At 45.3% G+C, this 17,624-nt stretch overlaps 66 non-coding genes across 66 annotated transcripts; 29 read left to right on the top strand and 37 right to left on the bottom strand.

Annotated features, from left to right (window-relative positions):
- Positions 1–1,386: 1,386 nt before the first annotated feature.
- On the bottom strand, positions 1,387–1,468 carry TRNAS-AGA (transfer RNA serine (anticodon AGA)). The gene has a single exon. It is a non-coding gene; the product is annotated as a tRNA-Ser (tRNA).
- A 92-nt stretch (positions 1,469–1,560) lies between these two features.
- On the top strand, positions 1,561–1,633 carry TRNAK-CUU (transfer RNA lysine (anticodon CUU)). The gene has a single exon. It is a non-coding gene; the product is annotated as a tRNA-Lys (tRNA).
- A 76-nt stretch (positions 1,634–1,709) lies between these two features.
- On the top strand, positions 1,710–1,783 carry TRNAT-AGU (transfer RNA threonine (anticodon AGU)). The gene has a single exon. It is a non-coding gene; the product is annotated as a tRNA-Thr (tRNA).
- A 111-nt stretch (positions 1,784–1,894) lies between these two features.
- On the bottom strand, positions 1,895–1,967 carry TRNAF-GAA (transfer RNA phenylalanine (anticodon GAA)). Its single transcript has one exon. It is a non-coding gene; the product is annotated as a tRNA-Phe (tRNA).
- A 106-nt stretch (positions 1,968–2,073) lies between these two features.
- Positions 2,074–2,145, bottom strand: TRNAQ-CUG (transfer RNA glutamine (anticodon CUG)). The gene has a single exon. It is a non-coding gene; the product is annotated as a tRNA-Gln (tRNA).
- A 137-nt stretch (positions 2,146–2,282) lies between these two features.
- TRNAP-AGG (transfer RNA proline (anticodon AGG)) lies at positions 2,283–2,354 on the bottom strand. Its single transcript has one exon. It is a non-coding gene; the product is annotated as a tRNA-Pro (tRNA).
- A 109-nt stretch (positions 2,355–2,463) lies between these two features.
- TRNAV-CAC (transfer RNA valine (anticodon CAC)) lies at positions 2,464–2,536 on the bottom strand. The gene has a single exon. It is a non-coding gene; the product is annotated as a tRNA-Val (tRNA).
- An 84-nt stretch (positions 2,537–2,620) lies between these two features.
- Positions 2,621–2,693, top strand: TRNAR-ACG (transfer RNA arginine (anticodon ACG)). Its single transcript has one exon. It is a non-coding gene; the product is annotated as a tRNA-Arg (tRNA).
- Positions 2,694–2,844: 151 nt separating this feature from the next.
- TRNAN-GUU (transfer RNA asparagine (anticodon GUU)) lies at positions 2,845–2,918 on the bottom strand. Its single transcript has one exon. It is a non-coding gene; the product is annotated as a tRNA-Asn (tRNA).
- A 128-nt stretch (positions 2,919–3,046) lies between these two features.
- On the top strand, positions 3,047–3,118 carry TRNAE-CUC (transfer RNA glutamic acid (anticodon CUC)). Its single transcript has one exon. It is a non-coding gene; the product is annotated as a tRNA-Glu (tRNA).
- Positions 3,119–3,218: 100 nt separating this feature from the next.
- Positions 3,219–3,300, bottom strand: TRNAS-GCU (transfer RNA serine (anticodon GCU)). Its single transcript has one exon. It is a non-coding gene; the product is annotated as a tRNA-Ser (tRNA).
- A 97-nt stretch (positions 3,301–3,397) lies between these two features.
- Positions 3,398–3,469, bottom strand: TRNAE-UUC (transfer RNA glutamic acid (anticodon UUC)). Its single transcript has one exon. It is a non-coding gene; the product is annotated as a tRNA-Glu (tRNA).
- A 3-nt stretch (positions 3,470–3,472) lies between these two features.
- TRNAV-AAC (transfer RNA valine (anticodon AAC)) lies at positions 3,473–3,545 on the bottom strand. Its single transcript has one exon. It is a non-coding gene; the product is annotated as a tRNA-Val (tRNA).
- Positions 3,546–3,796: 251 nt separating this feature from the next.
- TRNAG-UCC (transfer RNA glycine (anticodon UCC)) lies at positions 3,797–3,868 on the top strand. Its single transcript has one exon. It is a non-coding gene; the product is annotated as a tRNA-Gly (tRNA).
- A 211-nt stretch (positions 3,869–4,079) lies between these two features.
- Positions 4,080–4,198, bottom strand: LOC145310521 (5S ribosomal RNA). Its single transcript, XR_013876574.1, has one exon. It is a non-coding gene; the product is annotated as a 5S ribosomal RNA (ribosomal RNA).
- A 108-nt stretch (positions 4,199–4,306) lies between these two features.
- On the top strand, positions 4,307–4,388 carry TRNAL-AAG (transfer RNA leucine (anticodon AAG)). Its single transcript has one exon. It is a non-coding gene; the product is annotated as a tRNA-Leu (tRNA).
- Positions 4,389–4,549: 161 nt separating this feature from the next.
- Positions 4,550–4,622, bottom strand: TRNAA-AGC (transfer RNA alanine (anticodon AGC)). The gene has a single exon. It is a non-coding gene; the product is annotated as a tRNA-Ala (tRNA).
- Positions 4,623–4,734: 112 nt separating this feature from the next.
- Positions 4,735–4,827, top strand: TRNAY-GUA (transfer RNA tyrosine (anticodon GUA)). Its single transcript has 2 exons — positions 4,735–4,771; positions 4,792–4,827. It is a non-coding gene; the product is annotated as a tRNA-Tyr (tRNA).
- Positions 4,828–5,302: 475 nt separating this feature from the next.
- On the bottom strand, positions 5,303–5,376 carry TRNAI-AAU (transfer RNA isoleucine (anticodon AAU)). The gene has a single exon. It is a non-coding gene; the product is annotated as a tRNA-Ile (tRNA).
- An 89-nt stretch (positions 5,377–5,465) lies between these two features.
- Positions 5,466–5,549, top strand: TRNAL-CAG (transfer RNA leucine (anticodon CAG)). The gene has a single exon. It is a non-coding gene; the product is annotated as a tRNA-Leu (tRNA).
- A 351-nt stretch (positions 5,550–5,900) lies between these two features.
- Positions 5,901–6,024, top strand: TRNAL-CAA (transfer RNA leucine (anticodon CAA)). The gene is made up of 2 exons: positions 5,901–5,938; positions 5,980–6,024. It is a non-coding gene; the product is annotated as a tRNA-Leu (tRNA).
- A 113-nt stretch (positions 6,025–6,137) lies between these two features.
- TRNAC-GCA (transfer RNA cysteine (anticodon GCA)) lies at positions 6,138–6,209 on the top strand. Its single transcript has one exon. It is a non-coding gene; the product is annotated as a tRNA-Cys (tRNA).
- Positions 6,210–6,278: 69 nt separating this feature from the next.
- Positions 6,279–6,350, bottom strand: TRNAP-UGG (transfer RNA proline (anticodon UGG)). The gene has a single exon. It is a non-coding gene; the product is annotated as a tRNA-Pro (tRNA).
- A 1,567-nt stretch (positions 6,351–7,917) lies between these two features.
- TRNAS-AGA (transfer RNA serine (anticodon AGA)) lies at positions 7,918–7,999 on the bottom strand. The gene has a single exon. It is a non-coding gene; the product is annotated as a tRNA-Ser (tRNA).
- Positions 8,000–8,091: 92 nt separating this feature from the next.
- Positions 8,092–8,164, top strand: TRNAK-CUU (transfer RNA lysine (anticodon CUU)). Its single transcript has one exon. It is a non-coding gene; the product is annotated as a tRNA-Lys (tRNA).
- A 76-nt stretch (positions 8,165–8,240) lies between these two features.
- On the top strand, positions 8,241–8,314 carry TRNAT-AGU (transfer RNA threonine (anticodon AGU)). Its single transcript has one exon. It is a non-coding gene; the product is annotated as a tRNA-Thr (tRNA).
- A 111-nt stretch (positions 8,315–8,425) lies between these two features.
- TRNAF-GAA (transfer RNA phenylalanine (anticodon GAA)) lies at positions 8,426–8,498 on the bottom strand. The gene has a single exon. It is a non-coding gene; the product is annotated as a tRNA-Phe (tRNA).
- Positions 8,499–8,587: 89 nt separating this feature from the next.
- TRNAQ-CUG (transfer RNA glutamine (anticodon CUG)) lies at positions 8,588–8,659 on the bottom strand. Its single transcript has one exon. It is a non-coding gene; the product is annotated as a tRNA-Gln (tRNA).
- Positions 8,660–8,796: 137 nt separating this feature from the next.
- TRNAP-AGG (transfer RNA proline (anticodon AGG)) lies at positions 8,797–8,868 on the bottom strand. The gene has a single exon. It is a non-coding gene; the product is annotated as a tRNA-Pro (tRNA).
- A 109-nt stretch (positions 8,869–8,977) lies between these two features.
- TRNAV-CAC (transfer RNA valine (anticodon CAC)) lies at positions 8,978–9,050 on the bottom strand. Its single transcript has one exon. It is a non-coding gene; the product is annotated as a tRNA-Val (tRNA).
- An 84-nt stretch (positions 9,051–9,134) lies between these two features.
- TRNAR-ACG (transfer RNA arginine (anticodon ACG)) lies at positions 9,135–9,207 on the top strand. Its single transcript has one exon. It is a non-coding gene; the product is annotated as a tRNA-Arg (tRNA).
- A 151-nt stretch (positions 9,208–9,358) lies between these two features.
- On the bottom strand, positions 9,359–9,432 carry TRNAN-GUU (transfer RNA asparagine (anticodon GUU)). The gene has a single exon. It is a non-coding gene; the product is annotated as a tRNA-Asn (tRNA).
- Positions 9,433–9,560: 128 nt separating this feature from the next.
- On the top strand, positions 9,561–9,632 carry TRNAE-CUC (transfer RNA glutamic acid (anticodon CUC)). The gene has a single exon. It is a non-coding gene; the product is annotated as a tRNA-Glu (tRNA).
- Positions 9,633–9,732: 100 nt separating this feature from the next.
- Positions 9,733–9,814, bottom strand: TRNAS-GCU (transfer RNA serine (anticodon GCU)). Its single transcript has one exon. It is a non-coding gene; the product is annotated as a tRNA-Ser (tRNA).
- Positions 9,815–9,911: 97 nt separating this feature from the next.
- On the bottom strand, positions 9,912–9,983 carry TRNAE-UUC (transfer RNA glutamic acid (anticodon UUC)). The gene has a single exon. It is a non-coding gene; the product is annotated as a tRNA-Glu (tRNA).
- Positions 9,984–9,986: 3 nt separating this feature from the next.
- TRNAV-AAC (transfer RNA valine (anticodon AAC)) lies at positions 9,987–10,059 on the bottom strand. The gene has a single exon. It is a non-coding gene; the product is annotated as a tRNA-Val (tRNA).
- Positions 10,060–10,294: 235 nt separating this feature from the next.
- TRNAG-UCC (transfer RNA glycine (anticodon UCC)) lies at positions 10,295–10,366 on the top strand. Its single transcript has one exon. It is a non-coding gene; the product is annotated as a tRNA-Gly (tRNA).
- A 211-nt stretch (positions 10,367–10,577) lies between these two features.
- Positions 10,578–10,696, bottom strand: LOC145310522 (5S ribosomal RNA). The gene has a single exon (XR_013876575.1). It is a non-coding gene; the product is annotated as a 5S ribosomal RNA (ribosomal RNA).
- A 108-nt stretch (positions 10,697–10,804) lies between these two features.
- Positions 10,805–10,886, top strand: TRNAL-AAG (transfer RNA leucine (anticodon AAG)). The gene has a single exon. It is a non-coding gene; the product is annotated as a tRNA-Leu (tRNA).
- Positions 10,887–11,047: 161 nt separating this feature from the next.
- Positions 11,048–11,120, bottom strand: TRNAA-AGC (transfer RNA alanine (anticodon AGC)). Its single transcript has one exon. It is a non-coding gene; the product is annotated as a tRNA-Ala (tRNA).
- Positions 11,121–11,232: 112 nt separating this feature from the next.
- TRNAY-GUA (transfer RNA tyrosine (anticodon GUA)) lies at positions 11,233–11,325 on the top strand. The gene is made up of 2 exons: positions 11,233–11,269; positions 11,290–11,325. It is a non-coding gene; the product is annotated as a tRNA-Tyr (tRNA).
- A 475-nt stretch (positions 11,326–11,800) lies between these two features.
- Positions 11,801–11,874, bottom strand: TRNAI-AAU (transfer RNA isoleucine (anticodon AAU)). Its single transcript has one exon. It is a non-coding gene; the product is annotated as a tRNA-Ile (tRNA).
- An 89-nt stretch (positions 11,875–11,963) lies between these two features.
- Positions 11,964–12,047, top strand: TRNAL-CAG (transfer RNA leucine (anticodon CAG)). The gene has a single exon. It is a non-coding gene; the product is annotated as a tRNA-Leu (tRNA).
- A 351-nt stretch (positions 12,048–12,398) lies between these two features.
- On the top strand, positions 12,399–12,522 carry TRNAL-CAA (transfer RNA leucine (anticodon CAA)). The gene is made up of 2 exons: positions 12,399–12,436; positions 12,478–12,522. It is a non-coding gene; the product is annotated as a tRNA-Leu (tRNA).
- A 113-nt stretch (positions 12,523–12,635) lies between these two features.
- TRNAC-GCA (transfer RNA cysteine (anticodon GCA)) lies at positions 12,636–12,707 on the top strand. Its single transcript has one exon. It is a non-coding gene; the product is annotated as a tRNA-Cys (tRNA).
- A 69-nt stretch (positions 12,708–12,776) lies between these two features.
- On the bottom strand, positions 12,777–12,848 carry TRNAP-UGG (transfer RNA proline (anticodon UGG)). Its single transcript has one exon. It is a non-coding gene; the product is annotated as a tRNA-Pro (tRNA).
- Positions 12,849–13,548: 700 nt separating this feature from the next.
- Positions 13,549–13,621, top strand: TRNAK-CUU (transfer RNA lysine (anticodon CUU)). The gene has a single exon. It is a non-coding gene; the product is annotated as a tRNA-Lys (tRNA).
- A 76-nt stretch (positions 13,622–13,697) lies between these two features.
- On the top strand, positions 13,698–13,771 carry TRNAT-AGU (transfer RNA threonine (anticodon AGU)). Its single transcript has one exon. It is a non-coding gene; the product is annotated as a tRNA-Thr (tRNA).
- A 111-nt stretch (positions 13,772–13,882) lies between these two features.
- On the bottom strand, positions 13,883–13,955 carry TRNAF-GAA (transfer RNA phenylalanine (anticodon GAA)). The gene has a single exon. It is a non-coding gene; the product is annotated as a tRNA-Phe (tRNA).
- Positions 13,956–14,061: 106 nt separating this feature from the next.
- On the bottom strand, positions 14,062–14,133 carry TRNAQ-CUG (transfer RNA glutamine (anticodon CUG)). Its single transcript has one exon. It is a non-coding gene; the product is annotated as a tRNA-Gln (tRNA).
- Positions 14,134–14,270: 137 nt separating this feature from the next.
- On the bottom strand, positions 14,271–14,342 carry TRNAP-AGG (transfer RNA proline (anticodon AGG)). Its single transcript has one exon. It is a non-coding gene; the product is annotated as a tRNA-Pro (tRNA).
- A 109-nt stretch (positions 14,343–14,451) lies between these two features.
- TRNAV-CAC (transfer RNA valine (anticodon CAC)) lies at positions 14,452–14,524 on the bottom strand. The gene has a single exon. It is a non-coding gene; the product is annotated as a tRNA-Val (tRNA).
- An 84-nt stretch (positions 14,525–14,608) lies between these two features.
- Positions 14,609–14,681, top strand: TRNAR-ACG (transfer RNA arginine (anticodon ACG)). The gene has a single exon. It is a non-coding gene; the product is annotated as a tRNA-Arg (tRNA).
- A 151-nt stretch (positions 14,682–14,832) lies between these two features.
- TRNAN-GUU (transfer RNA asparagine (anticodon GUU)) lies at positions 14,833–14,906 on the bottom strand. The gene has a single exon. It is a non-coding gene; the product is annotated as a tRNA-Asn (tRNA).
- Positions 14,907–15,034: 128 nt separating this feature from the next.
- TRNAE-CUC (transfer RNA glutamic acid (anticodon CUC)) lies at positions 15,035–15,106 on the top strand. Its single transcript has one exon. It is a non-coding gene; the product is annotated as a tRNA-Glu (tRNA).
- Positions 15,107–15,206: 100 nt separating this feature from the next.
- TRNAS-GCU (transfer RNA serine (anticodon GCU)) lies at positions 15,207–15,288 on the bottom strand. The gene has a single exon. It is a non-coding gene; the product is annotated as a tRNA-Ser (tRNA).
- A 97-nt stretch (positions 15,289–15,385) lies between these two features.
- TRNAE-UUC (transfer RNA glutamic acid (anticodon UUC)) lies at positions 15,386–15,457 on the bottom strand. The gene has a single exon. It is a non-coding gene; the product is annotated as a tRNA-Glu (tRNA).
- Positions 15,458–15,460: 3 nt separating this feature from the next.
- On the bottom strand, positions 15,461–15,533 carry TRNAV-AAC (transfer RNA valine (anticodon AAC)). The gene has a single exon. It is a non-coding gene; the product is annotated as a tRNA-Val (tRNA).
- Positions 15,534–15,637: 104 nt separating this feature from the next.
- Positions 15,638–15,709, top strand: TRNAH-GUG (transfer RNA histidin (anticodon GUG)). The gene has a single exon. It is a non-coding gene; the product is annotated as a tRNA-His (tRNA).
- Positions 15,710–15,795: 86 nt separating this feature from the next.
- Positions 15,796–15,867, top strand: TRNAG-UCC (transfer RNA glycine (anticodon UCC)). Its single transcript has one exon. It is a non-coding gene; the product is annotated as a tRNA-Gly (tRNA).
- Positions 15,868–16,078: 211 nt separating this feature from the next.
- Positions 16,079–16,197, bottom strand: LOC145310523 (5S ribosomal RNA). The gene has a single exon (XR_013876576.1). It is a non-coding gene; the product is annotated as a 5S ribosomal RNA (ribosomal RNA).
- A 108-nt stretch (positions 16,198–16,305) lies between these two features.
- TRNAL-AAG (transfer RNA leucine (anticodon AAG)) lies at positions 16,306–16,387 on the top strand. Its single transcript has one exon. It is a non-coding gene; the product is annotated as a tRNA-Leu (tRNA).
- Positions 16,388–16,548: 161 nt separating this feature from the next.
- Positions 16,549–16,621, bottom strand: TRNAA-AGC (transfer RNA alanine (anticodon AGC)). The gene has a single exon. It is a non-coding gene; the product is annotated as a tRNA-Ala (tRNA).
- A 112-nt stretch (positions 16,622–16,733) lies between these two features.
- Positions 16,734–16,826, top strand: TRNAY-GUA (transfer RNA tyrosine (anticodon GUA)). Its single transcript has 2 exons — positions 16,734–16,770; positions 16,791–16,826. It is a non-coding gene; the product is annotated as a tRNA-Tyr (tRNA).
- A 475-nt stretch (positions 16,827–17,301) lies between these two features.
- TRNAI-AAU (transfer RNA isoleucine (anticodon AAU)) lies at positions 17,302–17,375 on the bottom strand. Its single transcript has one exon. It is a non-coding gene; the product is annotated as a tRNA-Ile (tRNA).
- An 89-nt stretch (positions 17,376–17,464) lies between these two features.
- Positions 17,465–17,548, top strand: TRNAL-CAG (transfer RNA leucine (anticodon CAG)). The gene has a single exon. It is a non-coding gene; the product is annotated as a tRNA-Leu (tRNA).
- The last annotated feature ends 76 nt before the right edge of the window (positions 17,549–17,624 follow it).

Raw genomic sequence — 17,624 nt, forward strand, 5'->3', positions numbered from 1 at the left:
GTTGGTAAAAATGATTAACTGAACCTAAAATTTTGGGGAGGAATAAAGATATTCAAGATTTAATTTTTTGTTTTCAAAATAAAGATACTAAGAAAGAGAGGTAATGTCTGATTGAGCCAATAAATGAATCGCATCGGAGCATACATGAAATCTCATTAGTTGAATTAAACTGAAGGTTTCTAGTTTTTTTCATGAGAGTTAATTTGAGCTGTTCTTTCAACTATTACTCGAATCAAGTCCATCTCATGAAGTGCTGCCTTCATATTGTTGTTTCACATCTATGTTTTATCTGTGCATTAATAATAAATATGCTTCATCTATTGCAATCGTTGTAAAATAATAAAAATCTCTTTATGAATTTAAGTTAATAAAATCATATTTTTTTCTTGGGTTTCAATAAAACAAAAAAATAATATCTCGGACTTCTAAAGTCTTTTTATATGTTTCCTCACTGTTTGGCCACTACTTGGTCACAAATGCTCAAAACACAAACCTTTTTCGACCTAAGATACTCAATTGGTTCCTTCTACAAGTCCAATCCATCAGTTTTGGGATGTCTTTATATTTCAAGATAAATTTATGAAAAAGGGAAATTTGGGTGTTGCCTATTGTATGCACAGATACCATTAAATCAACAGAAAAAAATACTTATTTGTACTTTTCTCTCATCTTTAAAGTTTGATTCTGTTAAATAACTATTCTTGAAGGAGAGCTGCTGACCTCCAGTGTACATGGCTTAGTCAAATGCATATTAAACATAAAAATTTTCCCAAAAAGCACATAAAAAAAGTCTCTCAATGGGTTAGAAAAATAGAATAATTTTGAAACTTAGATTTAAGTTAAACAAATTATTTTTCTAGTACATTACATTAAAATACTTTGTTTGGGGCAAATTTTTACCTTTAACGTGTATTTGACTTAACCATGAACACTGGAGGTCAGCAGCTGTCCTCTTGAGCGATAGAATGCATAAATCCCTTAGACAATAGTTAATTCAACAGAATTCAAACTTTGAAAATGGGAAAAAAGTATAGGTTTTTTCAGTGCAATTTATTTTGGATCTTGTTAACGCGATTGCTGCGCATTTCCTGGCATTATTCTGGCAAGGATTGGTACTCGAAAACTAAATATTTTCCATCTTTGAGTACGCCAGTGACAAGCGGATTTCATTTGAATGTTGTTTGTTGGAACTCTTGCTATTCTGGTTCAGGTTCTTGCAAAATGAATTGCTGCAACGTCCGGGAATCGAACCCGGGCCGCCCGCGTGGCAGGCGAGCATTCTACCACTGAACCAACGTTGCTGGCACATAGGGAAAGGACAATTTGTGGCTCTTTGTAACCCCCCAAACAGCCCATGACCTATGGAGAGAAGGGCAAAATGTTATCCGCAGTCGGTAGGATTCGAACCTACGCTCCCAGAGGGAATCTGATTTCTAGTCAGACGCCTTAACCACTCGGCCACGACTGCAATCCATTGATGGGGGCACATTTGGCGGCATTCTCATACAGTAGAATAACTTGGATTAGCTTAGCTTGCCACTTCACACAGGTTTGCAAGCAGCCCGGCTAGCTCAGTCGGTAGAGCATGAGACTCTTAATCTCAGGGTCGTGGGTTCGAGCCCCACGTTGGGCGACCATTCCTTTTGGTGTGTTTCCCACTTAGCTGCAACGAGTATGAGGTGCACACTCATGGACCCACCAGCAGAAAGGGCGCCATGGCTTAGTTGGTTAAAGCGCCTGTCTAGTAAACAGGAGATCCCGAGTTCGAATCTCGGTGGTGCCTCAACTTTTTTTGACCAACCCAACTGTCAAAAGAAGGCCTCTGAAAGATTTCACTGCTCACATTTTGCCCAAGATACAGGAAAAATGAAGCGAAACAAACAGTTCAACAAAATGCCGCGACCCGGGATCGAACCGGGGACCTTTAGATCTTCAGTCTAACGCTCTCCCAACTGAGCTATCACGGCCTGTGCTATGTTCTTGGCGACCCAAGCGGAAACGCAGCAGCATAGCATTTCAAAAAGAAAAAGTGGCCTGACAGACGAAAACAAACGAACAAACAGAAAAAGAGACAGGTCCTACCGAGATTTGAACTCGGATCGCTGGATTCAGAGTCCAGAGTGCTAACCATTACACCATAGGACCTTCACATCTAGCGATGTCAAGATGCACGTACAGTTTTCCAATCGTTTTCCCATTGAAAAGAAAAAGGTAAAACAACTGGAACATATTTGCAGAAACCCTGAAATTAGGGCCAAACATGACCAATCCAAAAAGCAAGTGGGCTCGTCCGGGATTTGAACCCGGGACCTCTCGCACCCTAAGCGAGAATCATACCCCTAGACCAACGAGCCAGCTGTTGAGTGGTAACAGTGCGTGTGGGTATTTATTTGACATGCCTGCGGAAGGAGACTCACCTTTGAACGAGGACCTTCAAGAAAGAAGAAGAAAAAACAGACTGTTTGGTTCCTGCCGGGATCGAACCGGCGACCTTGTCCGTGTGAAGGACACGTGATAACCACTACACTAAGGAACCTTGCTGGTAGAGAGGCAAATTCTTTGTTTGAAATATTGAGTTGTAGCAAATGTGGTATGGATCTGTCCCAACGGTGTACTACAGGGTCTCGTGGCGCAACGGATAACGCGTCTGACTACGGATCAGAAGATTGCAGGTTCGAATCCTGCCGAGATCGGATTTTTATCTTTGAACAGACTAAATGTGTATGACTGAGACACATGGCATGACATTGCATACACAGATACATGGACAATATGTTTGTTTAGCTGCCAATACTTATGTTTTGTTCACGTTGATTGCTACGCTCAACAAGAAAAAGGTGTCTGCGCCCCCGGGTGGGCTCGAACCACCAACCTTTCGGTTAACAGCCGAACGCGCTAGCCGATTGCGCCACGGAGGCAAGTTGATGATGCTGGTATCGAAATAATTGAGAAATATGCCAACATGGTTAAATAATTGTACAATTGAGAAAGCCAGTTTGGAAAATGCTTTGTTTAAGTTTGCACTGCTAAACACATCATACATCCTTCCGTTATGGTCTAGTGGTTAGGATAGCTGGCTCTCACCCAGCAGGCCCGGGTTCGATTCCCGGTAACGGAAAACTTTTTTCCCCCCTCTTGTGCGCTTGTCCAAGTGTAGTTGAGTTGGTATAGCATCGAATTTCTCGAGAGAAGAAAAGGCAATAATTGAACAAAACTTCCGACGAGGATGGGATTCGAACCCACGCGGGCAGAGCCCATTGGATTAGCAGTCCAACGCCTTAACCACTCGGCCACCTCGTCAACTAGGAGGAGTCAGGCCGAAACTTGGGAAGCCCTTGATGTTTGCATGAAAGAATGAGATCCTGGTGGTTCAGCAGTTTTTAGAGAAGAAAAAGATTTCCCACGCCGGGAGTTGAACCCGGGCCTCCTGGGTGAAAGCCAGATATCCTAGCCGTTAGACCACGTGGGACCATGTTTCCGTCCGGGATCGAACCGGAGACCTTCTGCGTGTTAGGCAGATGTGATAACCGCTACACCACGGAAACTCTGTGGTATAGTGCCAACTAAGGTGGGATGTTATGAAATCACGGAAAAGGCTGGCCTTTGTGGTATGTACACTAGAACATTTGTGCCTTTGTCACTGTCTCTAGCCGTGATCGTCTAGTGGTTAGGACCCTGCGTTGTGGCCGCAGTAACCCAGGTTCGAATCCTGGTCAATTTTTTCCTTTCCCTGTCACATCGTGACTTTGAATTTGGAACTGGCGGATGGTATTGTGGGAGCCCATGTCATGAAGAAGCGTCAGTGGTATAGTGGTGAGCATAGCTGCCTTCCAAGCAGTTGACCCGGGTTCGATTCCCGGCTGACGCAGAGCTGAATTTTTAAGCCATGGTATGTGCCGTAATTGGCCAATACTGCTTCCAAATTGTGCAACAGAGATCACCAAGCCTCCGTAGCGCAGTAGGCAGCGCGTCAGTCTCATAATCTGAAGGCCGTGAGTTCGAGCCTCACCGGGGGCAGACTTCATTTTGATCTTAATATGTCTAATGCGTGTAGTGATGGAAAGGAAAACGAAAGTTTAGGCCTACGACACCAAGTATTCCCAGGCGGTCACCCATCCAAGTACTAACTTGGCCCAATGTTGCTTAACTTCAGTGATCGGACGAGAACTGGTGCTTTCAACATGGTATGGCCGTAGACATTGATGATGGGCAATGCAACGGTATGAGTCAATCCTTTTCTGCTGCGATGGCGTAGGGATTAAGCACAAGGTACTACAAGACAAGCAGTCGGCTTCAGGGCATTAGGGGTAGCGTGGCCGAGCGGTCTAAGGCGCTGGTTTAAGGCACCAGTCCTTTCGAGGGCGTGGGTTCGAATCCCACCGCTGCCAAAGCTTTTTCCTCACTTTAGAATTATTGTTGGCTGAAGTGGCTGTTATTCGGTTTGTTTTTGTTTTGATTGTATCTCCGTCCCCTAGGCAGACTGGGGTCAATCATTTGTTTGTCTCCATACATGATGAACAGGTTTCATGAGCTATGGCAAAATGTTGCTTGGAGATGCGGGGTATCGATCCCCGTACCTCTCGCATGCTAAGCGAGCGCTCTACCATCTGAGCTACATCCCCTTCTTGCTGTTGATGTCCGAAAGCAAGTATTTGAATCTTCTGTCTCGGGAAATCAAAAGGTCGCACAGCAACTGTGGTTAAATTGACAAAGCAATTCCTCACCCGACAGCTACCTTCGATAGCTCAGTTGGTAGAGCGGTGGACTGTAGTTGTTACTCTGCGAGCAGATATCCATAGGTCGCTGGTTCAAATCCGGCTCGAAGGAACTAACCTTTTTCGTCCTTTTTTTCATATTTTCCATCGGAACACGAACACGGTGTTAGCTTTGAACACCAATGCTCAACGACATCGGTGTCAGCATCGAGTGTAACCGACATTAGAAAGCCAGGACATGATGTTGCTTAATTTTTTTCATTTTCCCTGGCGTCTATCCATTCCTCGATAGTCTAGTGGTGAGGATCTCCGCCTGTCACGTGGAAGGCCCGGGTTCGATTCCCGGTCGGGGAGAATGCAACTTTTTGACAGGACAGCTTGAGAGACATGCATTTCATCGCTCCAGCTTTATGATAGAAGGCAATTTGGTTACATAATTTACCTCCAATACCATTGAGCCCGGGTAGCTCAGTCGGTAGAGCGTTAGGCTTTTAACCTAACGGTCCAGGGTTCGAGCCCCTGCTCGGGCGCTACCCTTTTGCACAGACGTGCACTTAAATCACTTTGTCAGCAAATTAAAAGGAGTATGGCCCGTAGGGGGATCGAACCCGTGACCTTCGCGTTATTAGCACGACGCTCTAACCAACTGAGCTAACGGGCCTACACACGGTTGTTGGACTAAAAACTTTGCATTGATATAGTGTATTTGCATAGCTTGTTGCTTGTGGCTGCCTACACCGTGAGTCAACAGTCAGTTTGGCCGAGTGGTCTAAGGCGCTGCGTTCAGGTCGCAGTCCACTTCTGTGGGCGTGAGTTCGAATCTCACAGCTGACAAACTCCTTTTTCCTGTCCATTGTGTGTGCGTGCTGCTCTATTTTGGCAGCAAACCAAATATACATAAAATGTTTGACTCAACCAGACAAGGATAGCAGAGTGGCGCAGTGGAAGCGTGCTGGGCCCATAACCCAGAGGTCCGTAGATCGAAACTACGCTCTGCTAAAACCCAATTCTTTTCTTCTGTTCTGTTCTCTTTTCTTTATTTCAGACGTCAACAGGGACCACAAATGTGTCCCCGCACCCCAACACGACCCATTAGCGCAGAGGATAGCGCGTTGGACTTCTAATCCAAAGGTCCTGGGTTCGATCCCCAGATGGGTTGCAAACTGTTTTGCCAGCCAGTAAGATGTCAGGATGGCCGAGTGGTCTAAGGCGCCAGACTCAAGGCATAATCCTTGCTCTGCAATACGGAGTAGGCTCTGGAGAATTCTGGTCCTCGATGAGGGCATGGGTTCGAATCCCATTTCTGACAAACAACTTTTGGCATTAATTTTCTGCAACTGCCACCCTCCCACTCAAGGAAGTATCGCCATCAAAACGCAGAGCTAAGATTGACCACAATTGTTTGCTTGTTTCACCGCACACGGGGATATAGCTCAGTGGTAGAGCATCCGGCTGCAGTCCGGCAGGTCCTTGGTTCAACTCCGAGTGTCCCCTTAGGTGAAACTTTTTTTGGTTTAGCACATTGCAACCTTGCATCCAGAAAAAAAAAAAAAGAAAAATCAAGGGCCAAACCGGGATTTGAACCCGGGACCTCCTGCACCCAAAGCAGGAATCATACCCCTAGACCATTTGGCCGCCCGGTTAGGTTAAGTCAACAGTGATTTAATACACTTGATGTAACTTTGACTGCTTTAATAAAGTCTGGCATTGAAACCAACATGATTCAGATGTTTCTCTGGATGTTGCACAGTTTTCTAATTCATATCAGACCTTTCTGTCCATATAAATAACACATAAAACCAACCGCTGGTTCATAGTTGGTAAAAATGATTAACTGAACCTAAAATTTTGGGGAGGAATAAAGATATTCAAGATTTAATTTTTTGTTTTCAAAATAAAGATACTAAGAAAGAGAGGTAATGTCTGATTGAGCCAATAAATGAATCGCATCGGAGCATACATGAAATCTCATTAGTTGAATTAAACTGAAGGTTTCTAGTTTTTTTCATGAGAGTTAATTTGAGCTGTTCTTTCAACTATTACTCGAATCAAGTCCATCTCATGAAGTGCTGCCTTCATATTGTTGTTTCACATCTATGTTTTATCTGTGCATTAATAATAAATATGCTTCATCTATTGCAATCGTTGTAAAATAATAAAAATCTCTTTATGAATTTAAGTTAATAAAATCATATTTTTTTCTTGGGTTTCAATAAAACAAAAAAATAATATCTCGGACTTCTAAAGTCTTTTTATATGTTTCCTCACTGTTTGGCCACTACTTGGTCACAAATGCTCAAAACACAAACCTTTTTCGACCTAAGATACTCAATTGGTTCCTTCTACAAGTCCAATCCATCAGTTTTGGGATGTCTTTATATTTCAAGATAAATTTATGAAAAAGGGAAATTTGGGTGTTGCCTATTGTATGCACAGATACCATTAAATCAACAGAAAAAAATACTTATTTGTACTTTTCTCTCATCTTTAAAGTTTGATTCTGTTAAATAACTATTCTTGAAGGAGAGCTGCTGACCTCCAGTGTACATGGCTTAGTCAAATGCATATTAAACATAAAAATTTTCCCAAAAAGCACATAAAAAAAGTCTCTCAATGGGTTAGAAAAATAGAATAATTTTGAAACTTAGATTTAAGTTAAACAAATTATTTTTCTAGTACATTACATTAAAATACTTTGTTTGGGGCAAATTTTTACCTTTAACGTGTATTTGACTTAACCATGAACACTGGAGGTCAGCAGCTGTCCTCTTGAGCGATAGAATGCATAAATCCCTTAGACAATAGTTAATTCAACAGAATTCAAACTTTGAAAATGGGAAAAAAGTATAGGTTTTTTCAGTGCAATTTATTTTGGATCTTGTTAACGCGATTGCTGCGCATTTCCTGGCATTATTCTGGCAAGGATTGGTACTCGAAAACTAAATATTTTCCATCTTTGAGTACGCCAGTGACAAGCGGATTTCATTTGAATGTTGTTTGTTGGAACTCTTGCTATTCTGGTTCAGGTTCTTGCAAAATGAATTGCTGCAACGTCCGGGAATCGAACCCGGGCCGCCCGCGTGGCAGGCGAGCATTCTACCACTGAACCAACGTTGCTGGCACATAGGGAAAGGACAATTTGTGGCTCTTTGTAACCCCCCAAACAGCCCATGACCTATGGAGAGAAGGGCAAAATGTTATCCGCAGTCGGTAGGATTCGAACCTACGCTCCCAGAGGGAATCTGATTTCTAGTCAGACGCCTTAACCACTCGGCCACGACTGCAATCCATTGATGGGGGCACATTTGGCGGCATTCTCATACAGTAGAATAACTTGGATTAGCTTAGCTTGCCACTTCACACAGGTTTGCAAGCAGCCCGGCTAGCTCAGTCGGTAGAGCATGAGACTCTTAATCTCAGGGTCGTGGGTTCGAGCCCCACGTTGGGCGACCATTCCTTTTGGTGTGTTTCCCACTTAGCTGCAACGAGTATGAGGTGCACACTCATGGACCCACCAGCAGAAAGGGCGCCATGGCTTAGTTGGTTAAAGCGCCTGTCTAGTAAACAGGAGATCCCGAGTTCGAATCTCGGTGGTGCCTCAACTTTTTTTGACCAACCCAACTGTCAAAAGAAGGCCTCTGAAAGATTTCACTGCTCACATTTTGCCCAAGATACAGGAAAAATGAAGCGAAACAAACAGTTCAACAAAATGCCGCGACCCAGGATCGAACCGGGGACCTTTAGATCTTCAGTCTAACGCTCTCCCAACTGAGCTATCACGGCCTGTGCTATGTTCTTGGCGACCCAAGCGGAAACGCAGCAGCATAGCATTTCAAAAAGACGAAAACAAACGAACAAACAGAAAAAGAGACAGGTCCTACCGAGATTTGAACTCGGATCGCTGGATTCAGAGTCCAGAGTGCTAACCATTACACCATAGGACCTTCACATCTAGCGATGTCAAGATGCACGTACAGTTTTCCAATCGTTTTCCCATTGAAAAGAAAAAGGTAAAACAACTGGAACATATTTGCAGAAACCCTGAAATTAGGGCCAAACATGACCAATCCAAAAAGCAAGTGGGCTCGTCCGGGATTTGAACCCGGGACCTCTCGCACCCTAAGCGAGAATCATACCCCTAGACCAACGAGCCAGCTGTTGAGTGGTAACAGTGCGTGTGGGTATTTATTTGACATGCCTGCGGAAGGAGACTCACCTTTGAACGAGGACCTTCAAGAAAGAAGAAGAAAAAACAGACTGTTTGGTTCCTGCCGGGATCGAACCGGCGACCTTGTCCGTGTGAAGGACACGTGATAACCACTACACTAAGGAACCTTGCTGGTAGAGAGGCAAATTCTTTGTTTGAAATATTGAGTTGTAGCAAATGTGGTATGGATCTGTCCCAACGGTGTACTACAGGGTCTCGTGGCGCAACGGATAACGCGTCTGACTACGGATCAGAAGATTGCAGGTTCGAATCCTGCCGAGATCGGATTTTTATCTTTGAACAGACTAAATGTGTATGACTGAGACACATGGCATGACATTGCATACACAGATACATGGACAATATGTTTGTTTAGCTGCCAATACTTATGTTTTGTTCACGTTGATTGCTACGCTCAACAAGAAAAAGTTGTCTGCGCCCCCGGGTGGGCTCGAACCACCAACCTTTCGGTTAACAGCCGAACGCGCTAGCCGATTGCGCCACGGAGGCAAGTTGATGATGCTGGTATCGAAATAATTGAGAAATATGCCAACATGGTTAAATAATTGTACAATTGAGAAAGCCAGTTTGGAAAATGCTTTGTTTAAGTTTGCACTGCTAAACACATCATACATCCTTCCGTTATGGTCTAGTGGTTAGGATAGCTGGCTCTCACCCAGCAGGCCCGGGTTCGATTCCCGGTAACGGAAAACTTTTTTCCCCCCTCTTGTGCGCTTGTCCAAGTGTAGTTGAGTTGGTATAGCATCGAATTTCTCGAGAGAAGAAAAGGCAATAATTGAACAAAACTTCCGACGAGGATGGGATTCGAACCCACGCGGGCAGAGCCCATTGGATTAGCAGTCCAACGCCTTAACCACTCGGCCACCTCGTCAACTAGGAGGAGTCAGGCCGAAACTTGGGAAGCCCTTGATGTTTGCATGAAAGAATGAGATCCTGGTGGTTCAGCAGTTTTTAGAGAAGAAAAAGATTTCCCACGCCGGGAGTTGAACCCGGGCCTCCTGGGTGAAAGCCAGATATCCTAGCCGTTAGACCACGTGGGATCATGTTTTCGTCCGGGATCGAACCGGAGACCTTCTGCGTGTTAGGCAGATGTGATAACCGCTACACCACGGAAACTCTGTGGTATAGTGCCAACTAAGGTGGGATGTTATGAAATCACGGAAAAGGCTGGCCTTTGTGGTATGTACACTAGAACATTTGTGCCTTTGTCACTGTCTCTAGCCGTTGTGGCCGCAGTAACCCAGGTTCGAATCCTGGTCACGGCAGTGACAATTTTTTCCTTTCCCTGTCACATCGTGACTTTGAATTTGGAACTGGCGGATGGTATTGTGGGAGCCCATGTCATGAAGAAGCGTCAGTGGTATAGTGGTGAGCATAGCTGCCTTCCAAGCAGTTGACCCGGGTTCGATTCCCGGCTGACGCAGAGCTGAATTTTTAAGCCATGGTATGTGCCGTAATTGGCCAATACTGCTTCCAAATTGTGCAACAGAGATCACCAAGCCTCCGTAGCGCAGTAGGCAGCGCGTCAGTCTCATAATCTGAAGGCCGTGAGTTCGAGCCTCACCGGGGGCAGACTTCATTTTGATCTTAATATGTCTAATGCGTGTAGTGATGGAAAGGAAAACGAAAGTTTAGGCCTACGACACCAAGTATTCCCAGGCGGTCACCCATCCAAGTACTAACTTGGCCCAATGTTGCTTAACTTCAGTGATCGGACGAGAACTGGTGCTTTCAACATGGTATGGCCGTAGACATTGATGATGGGCAATGCAACGGAATGAGTCAATCCTTTTCTGCTGCGATGGCGTAGGGATTAAGCACAAGGTACTACAAGACAAGCAGTCGGCTTCAGGGCATTAGGGGTAGCGTGGCCGAGCGGTTTAAGGCGCTGGTTTAAGGCACCAGTCCTTTCGAGGGCGTGGGTTCGAATCCCACCGCTGCCAAAGCTTTTTCCTCACTTTAGAATTATTGTTGGCTGAAGTGGCTGTTATTCGGTTTGTTTTTGTTTTGATTGTATCTCCGTCCCCTAGGCAGACTGGGGTCAATCATTTGTTTGTCTCCATACATGATGAACAGGTTTCATGAGCTATGGCAAAATGTTGCTTGGAGATGCGGGGTATCGATCCCCGTACCTCTCGCATGCTAAGCGAGCGCTCTACCATCTGAGCTACATCCCCTTCTTGCTGTTGATGTCCGAAAGCAAGTATTTGAATCTTCTGTCTCGGGAAATCAAAAGGTCGCACAGCAACTGTGGTTAAATTGACAAAGCAATTCCTCACCCGACAGCTACCTTCGATAGCTCAGTTGGTAGAGCGGTGGACTGTAGTTGTTACTCTGCGAGCAGATATCCATAGGTCGCTGGTTCAAATCCGGCTCGAAGAAACTAACCTTTTTCGTCCTTTTTTTCATATTTTCCATCGGAACACGAACACGGTGTTAGCTTTGAACACCAATGCTCAACGACATCGGTGTCAGCATCGAGTGTAACCGACATTAGAAAGCCAGGACATGATGTTGCTTAATTTTTTTCATTTTCCCTGGCGTCTATCCATTCCTCGATAGTCTAGTGGTGAGGATCTCCGCCTGTCACGTGGAAGGCCCGGGTTCGATTCCCGGTCGGGGAGAATGCAACTTTTTGACAGGACAGCTTGAGAGACATGCATTTCATCGCTCCAGCTTTATGATAGAAGGCAATTTGGTTACATAATTTACCTCCAATACCATTGAGCCCGGGTAGCTCAGTCGGTAGAGCGTTAGGCTTTTAACCTAACGGTCCAGGGTTCGAGCCCCTGCTCGGGCGCTACCCTTTTGCACAGACGTGCACTTAAATCACTTTGTCAGCAAATTAAAAGGAGTATGGCCCGTAGGGGGATCGAACCCATGACCTTCGCGTTATTAGCACGACGCTCTAACCAACTGAGCTAACGGGCCTACACACGGTTGTTGGACTAAAAACTTTGCATTGATATAGTGTATTTGCATAGCTTGTTGCTTGTGGCTGCCTACACCGTGAGTCAACAGTCAGTTTGGCCGAGTGGTCTAAGGCGCTGCGTTCAGGTCGCAGTCCACTTCTGTGGGCGTGAGTTCGAATCTCACAGCTGACAAACTCCTTTTTCCTGTCCATTGTGTGTGCGTGCTGCTCTATTTTGGCAGCAAACCAAATATACATAAAATGTTTGACTCAACCAGACAAGGATAGCAGAGTGGCGCAGTGGAAGCGTGCTGGGCCCATAACCCAGAGGTCCGTAGATCGAAACTACGCTCTGCTAAAACCCAATTCTTTTCTTCTGTTCTGTTCTCTTTTCTTTATTTCAGACGTCAACAGGGACCACAAATGTGTCCCCGCACCCCAACACGACCCATTAGCGCAGAGGATAGCGTGTTGGACTTCTAATCCAAAGGTCCTGGGTTCGATCCCCAGATGGGTTGCAAACTGTTTTGCCAGCCAGTAAGATGTCAGGATGGCCGAGTGGTCTAAGGCGCCAGACTCAAGGCATAATCCTTGCTCTGCAATACGGAGTAGGCTCTGGAGAATTCTGGTCCTCGATGAGGGCATGGGTTCGAATCCCATTTCTGACAAACAACTTTTGGCATTAATTTTCTGCAACTGCCACCCTCCCACTCAAGGAAGTATCGCCATCAAAACGCAGAGCTAAGATTGACCACAATTGTTTGCTTGTTTCACCGCACACGGGGATATAGCTCAGTGGTAGAGCATCCGGCTGCAGTCCGGCAGGTCCTTGGTTCAACTCTGAGTGTCCCCTTAGGTGAAACTTTTTTTGGTTTAGCACATTGCAACCTTGCATCCAGAAAAAAAAAGAAAGAAAAATCAAGGGCCAAACCGGGATTTGAACCCGGGACCTCCTGCACCCAAAGCAGGAATCATACCCCTAGACCATTTGGCCGCCCAGTTAGGTTAAGTCAACAGTGATTTAATACACTTGATGTAACTTTGACTGCTTTAATAAAGTCTGGCATTGAAACCAACATGATTCAGATGTTTCTCTGGATGTTGCACAGTTTTCTAATTCATATCAGACCTTTCTGTCCATATAAATAACACATAAAACCAACCGCTGGTTCATAGTTGGTAAAAATGATTAACTGAACCTAAAATTTTGGGGAGGAATAAAGATATTCAAGATTTAATTTTTTGTTTTCAAAATAAAGATACTAAGAAAGAGAGGTAATGTCTGATTGAGCCAATAAATGAATCGCATCGGAGCATACATGAAATCTCATTAGTTGAATTAAACTGAAGGTTTCTAGTTTTTTTCATGAGAGTTAATTTGAGCTGTTCTTTCAACTATTACTCGAATCAAGTCCATCTCATGAAGTGCTGCCTTCATATTGTTGTTTCACATCTATGTTTTATCTGTGCATTAATAATAAATATGCTTCATCTATTGCAATCGTTGTAAAATAATAAAAATCTCTTTATGAATTTAAGTTAATAAAATCATATTTTTTTCTTGGGTTTCAATAAAACAAAAAAATAATATCTCGGACTTCTAAAGTCTTTTTATATGTTTCCTCACTGTTTGGCCACTACTTGGTCACAAATGCTCAAAACACAAACCTTTTTCGACCTAAGATACTCAAGCAGCCCGGCTAGCTCAGTCGGTAGAGCATGAGACTCTTAATCTCAGGGTCGTGGGTTCGAGCCCCACGTTGGGCGACCATTCCTTTTGGTGTGTTTCCCACTTAGCTGCAACGAGTATGAGGTGCACACTCATGGACCCACCAGCAGAAAGGGCGCCATGGCTTAGTTGGTTAAAGCGCCTGTCTAGTAAACAGGAGATCCCGAGTTCGAATCTCGGTGGTGCCTCAACTTTTTTTGACCAACCCAACTGTCAAAAGAAGGCCTCTGAAAGATTTCACTGCTCACATTTTGCCCAAGATACAGGAAAAATGAAGCGAAACAAACAGTTCAACAAAATGCCGCGACCCGGGATCGAACCGGGGACCTTTAGATCTTCAGTCTAACGCTCTCCCAACTGAGCTATCACGGCCTGTGCTATGTTCTTGGCGACCCAAGCGGAAACGCAGCAGCATAGCATTTCAAAAAGAAAAAGTGGCCTGACAGACGAAAACAAACGAACAAACAGAAAAAGAGACAGGTCCTACCGAGATTTGAACTCGGATCGCTGGATTCAGAGTCCAGAGTGCTAACCATTACACCATAGGACCTTCACATCTAGCGATGTCAAGATGCACGTACAGTTTTCCAATCGTTTTCCCATTGAAAAGAAAAAGGTAAAACAACTGGAACATATTTGCAGAAACCCTGAAATTAGGGCCAAACATGACCAATCCAAAAAGCAAGTGGGCTCGTCCGGGATTTGAACCCGGGACCTCTCGCACCCTAAGCGAGAATCATACCCCTAGACCAACGAGCCAGCTGTTGAGTGGTAACAGTGCGTGTGGGTATTTATTTGACATGCCTGCGGAAGGAGACTCACCTTTGAACGAGGACCTTCAAGAAAGAAGAAGAAAAAACAGACTGTTTGGTTCCTGCCGGGATCGAACCGGCGACCTTGTCCGTGTGAAGGACACGTGATAACCACTACACTAAGGAACCTTGCTGGTAGAGAGGCAAATTCTTTGTTTGAAATATTGAGTTGTAGCAAATGTGGTATGGATCTGTCCCAACGGTGTACTACAGGGTCTCGTGGCGCAACGGATAACGCGTCTGACTACGGATCAGAAGATTGCAGGTTCGAATCCTGCCGAGATCGGATTTTTATCTTTGAACAGACTAAATGTGTATGACTGAGACACATGGCATGACATTGCATACACAGATACATGGACAATATGTTTGTTTAGCTGCCAATACTTATGTTTTGTTCACGTTGATTGCTACGCTCAACAAGAAAAAGGTGTCTGCGCCCCCGGGTGGGCTCGAACCACCAACCTTTCGGTTAACAGCCGAACGCGCTAGCCGATTGCGCCACGGAGGCAAGTTGATGATGCTGGTATCGAAATAATTGAGAAATATGCCAACATGGTTAAATAATTGTACAATTGAGAAAGCCAGTTTGGAAAATGCTTTGTTTAAGTTTGCACTGCTAAACACATCATACATCCTTCCGTTATGGTCTAGTGGTTAGGATAGCTGGCTCTCACCCAGCAGGCCCGGGTTCGATTCCCGGTAACGGAAAACTTTTTTCCCCCCTCTTGTGCGCTTGTCCAAGTGTAGTTGAGTTGGTATAGCATCGAATTTCTCGAGAGAAGAAAAGGCAATAATTGAACAAAACTTCCGACGAGGATGGGATTCGAACCCACGCGGGCAGAGCCCATTGGATTAGCAGTCCAACGCCTTAACCACTCGGCCACCTCGTCAACTAGGAGGAGTCAGGCCGAAACTTGGGAAGCCCTTGATGTTTGCATGAAAGAATGAGATCCTGGTGGTTCAGCAGTTTTTAGAGAAGAAAAAGATTTCCCACGCCGGGAGTTGAACCCGGGCCTCCTGGGTGAAAGCCAGATATCCTAGCCGTTAGACCACGTGGGATCATGTTTCCGTCCGGGATCGAACCGGAGACCTTCTGCGTGTTAGGCAGATGTGATAACCGCTACACCACGGAAACTCTGTGGTATAGTGCCAACTAAGGTGGGATGTTATTAAATCACGGAAAAGGCTGGCCTTTGTGGTATGTACACTAGAACATTTGTGCCTTTGTCACTGTCTCTAGCCGTGATCGTCTAGTGGTTAGGACCCTGCGTTGTGGCCGCAGTAACCCAGGTTCGAATCCTGGTCACGGCAGTGACAATTTTTTCCTTTCCCTGTCACATCGTGACTTTGAATTTGGAACTGGCGGATGGTATTGTGGGAGCCCATGTCATGAAGAAGCGTCAGTGGTATAGTGGTGAGCATAGCTGCCTTCCAAGCAGTTGACCCGGGTTCGATTCCCGGCTGACGCAGAGCTGAATTTTTAAGCCATGGTATGTGCCGTAATTGGCCAATACTGCTTCCAAATTGTGCAACAGAGATCACCAAGCCTCCGTAGCGCAGTAGGCAGCGCGTCAGTCTCATAATCTGAAGGCCGTGAGTTCGAGCCTCACCGGGGGCAGACTTCATTTTGATCTTAATATGTCTAATGCGTGTAGTGATGGAAAGGAAAACGAAAGTTTAGGCCTACGACACCAAGTATTCCCAGGCGGTCACCCATCCAAGTACTAACTTGGCCCAATGTTGCTTAACTTCAGTGATCGGACGAGAACTGGTGCTTTCAACATGGTATGGCCGTAGACATTGATGATGGGCAATGCAACGGTATGAGTCAATCCTTTTCTGCTGCGATGGCGTAGGGATTAAGCACAAGGTACTACAAGACAAGCAGTCGGCTTCAGGGCATTAGGGGTAGCGTGGCCGAGCGGTCTAAGGCGCTGGTTTAAGGCACCAGTCCTTTCGAGGGCGTGGGTTCGAATCCCACCGCTGCCAAAGCTTTTTCCTCACTTTAGAATTATTGTTGGCTGAAGTGGCTGTTATTCGGTTTGTTTTTGTTTTGATTGTATCTCCGTCCCCTAGGCAGACTGGGGTCAATCATTTGTTTGTCTCCATACATGATGAACAGGTTTCATGAGCTATGGCAAAATGTTGCTTGGAGATGCGGGGTATCGATCCCCGTACCTCTCGCATGCTAAGCGAGCGCTCTACCATCTGAGCTACATCCCCTTCTTGCTGTTGATGTCCGAAAGCAAGTATTTGAATCTTCTGTCTCGGGAAATCAAAAGGTCGCACAGCAACTGTGGTTAAATTGACAAAGCAATTCCTCACCCGACAGCTACCTTCGATAGCTCAGTTGGTAGAGCGGTGGACTGTAGTTGTTACTCTGCGAGCAGATATCCATAGGTCGCTGGTTCAAATCCGGCTCGAAGGAACTAACCTTTTTCGTCCTTTTTTTCATATTTTCCATCGGAACACGAACACGGTGTTAGCTTTGAACACCAATGCTCAACGACATCGGTGTCAGCATCGAGTGTAACCGACATTAGAAAGCCAGGACATGATGTTGCTTAATTTTTTTCATTTTCCCTGGCGTCTATCCATTCCTCGATAGTCTAGTGGTGAGGATCTCCGCCTGTCACGTGGAAGGCCCGGGTTCGATTCCCGGTCGGGGAGAATGCAACTTTTTGACAGGACAGCTTGAGAGACATGCATTTCATCGCTCCAGCTTTATGATAGAAGGCAATTTGGTTACATAATTTACCTCCAATACCATTGAGCCCGGGTAGCTCAGTCGGTAGAGCGTTAGGCTTTTAACCTAACGGTCCAGGGTTCGAGCCCCTGCTCGGGCGCTACCCTTTTGCACAGACGTGCACTTAAATCACTTTGTCAGCAAATTAAAAGGAGTATGGCCCGTAGGGGGATCGAACCCGTGACCTTCGCGTTATTAGCACGACGCTCTAACCAACTGAGCTAACGGGCCTACACACGGTTGTTGGACTAAAAACTTTGCATTGATATAGTGTATTTGCATAGCTTGTTGCTTGTGGCTGCCTACACCGTGAGTCAACAGTCAGTTTGGCCGAGTGGTCTAAGGCGCTGCGTTCAGGTCGCAGTCCACTTCTGTGGGCGTGAGTTCGAATCTCACAGCTGACAAACTCCTTTTTCCTGTCCATTGTGTGTGCGTGCTGCTCTATTTTGGCAGCAAACCAAATATACATAAAATGTTTGA

The sequence above is a fragment of the Acartia tonsa genome, unplaced genomic scaffold (assembly GCF_053477335.1).
Source record: "Acartia tonsa isolate MP-2025a unplaced genomic scaffold, ASM5347733v1 sca3, whole genome shotgun sequence".
Taxonomy (NCBI): Eukaryota; Metazoa; Arthropoda; class Copepoda; order Calanoida; family Acartiidae; genus Acartia; species Acartia tonsa.